Source organism: Octopus bimaculoides, chromosome 9, assembly GCF_001194135.2.
Source record: "Octopus bimaculoides isolate UCB-OBI-ISO-001 chromosome 9, ASM119413v2, whole genome shotgun sequence".
Lineage (NCBI taxonomy): Eukaryota > Metazoa > Mollusca > Cephalopoda > Octopoda > Octopodidae > Octopus > Octopus bimaculoides.
The window spans coordinates 66,849,263-66,850,068 of NC_068989.1; positions in this window are offsets into that span (position 1 = coordinate 66,849,263).

Consider the following 806-nt stretch of genomic DNA (forward strand, 5'->3'; position numbering starts at 1 on the left):
GTAGGTAGGTAGGTAGGTAGATAGATAGATAGATAGATAGATAGATAGATAGATAGATAGATAGATAGATAGATAGATAGATAGATCCAAATTTAGGGAATGGAGTAGATAAAATCCAGGCTACATATGTTTCCTAGCTAGCAGAACCTCGGAAGGAGTAATTACCCAACCGTGGAGTACTCCGCTAGCTACTCTTCAGACCAAAGATACCTTAGTCAGATGAAGGCTATATTGTCGTCAAAGGATCCCATGTAAACTCGCAGGAGATATGATAGAAAAAAATATAGCCTGAATTTTATCTATTCCATTCCCTAAATTTGGATTTTTATTCGGATACACAGCAAACCCAGTTTCTAACTATGAACATAAAATAACTTTTTCAGCCTATCGAACTTCGATATGAGAAACATTTACAACCTTATACGTCAATAAGCCATTATTGTTCCTGAAAGCAGTTTTGTTATACCTTCTACGGACTGCTCGAAGCTTACTACCTTCCTACACCTTGATTCTTGGGTCTTCCGGTCATTTCAAAATGTAACCACATGTGAATCGTTGGCGATTTTCTTCTTCCGTCTTCTCTTCTTTTGGACTTTCCTCTATTTCTGAAGAAGAGCTTTGCTCGAAATGTTAATCCTCTTTCTTTCCTTTCCTAAGCGTCTGATAATACATTATTTAGACCACGTACCCGCGTTGTTGTTTTTTGATGTTTTTTCTTCTTTGTTTGGATTCACTATATGTGTGTGTGTGCGTGTGTGTGTGTGTGTGTGTGTGTGTGTGTGTGTGTATACACACACACATAATGT